This window comes from Penaeus monodon, chromosome 25, assembly GCF_015228065.2.
Source record: "Penaeus monodon isolate SGIC_2016 chromosome 25, NSTDA_Pmon_1, whole genome shotgun sequence".
NCBI lineage: Eukaryota > Metazoa > Arthropoda > Malacostraca > Decapoda > Penaeidae > Penaeus > Penaeus monodon.
In genome coordinates this window covers 2,076,587-2,076,817 of record NC_051410.1, presented here as the reverse complement: position 1 = coordinate 2,076,817, position 231 = coordinate 2,076,587, and the positions used below count along the sequence as shown (strand labels likewise).

Sequence of the window (231 nt, the reverse complement as noted above, 5' to 3'; positions counted from 1 at the left end):
GAACAGAGAGAGAGAGAAAAAAAAATCTAATATACACATTCTTCTCATACTTTTCGTCGACTTGATCCCGGAATATTTTTTTTTCTTTTTTTGTCCAATAGATAAAATATTTCCTGGTGATTGATAGCGCTATTATGAAAAATAACTCGCCTTTTTTCTCTCTCTTTCCTAACATATCACTTGGAGGTGAGTATGTCAATAGAGAAATATGTCTTGGGAAATATGCTTTTT

The 231-nt window shown here is 31.6% G+C and overlaps 1 protein-coding gene across 1 annotated transcript in view; it reads left to right on the top strand.

The window, feature by feature from the left end:
* Positions 1-231, top strand: part of LOC119589298 (proline-rich receptor-like protein kinase PERK2) — a 14,580-nt gene that overhangs the window by 13,213 nt on the left and 1,136 nt on the right. The gene's annotated exons all lie outside the window — the stretch shown is intronic.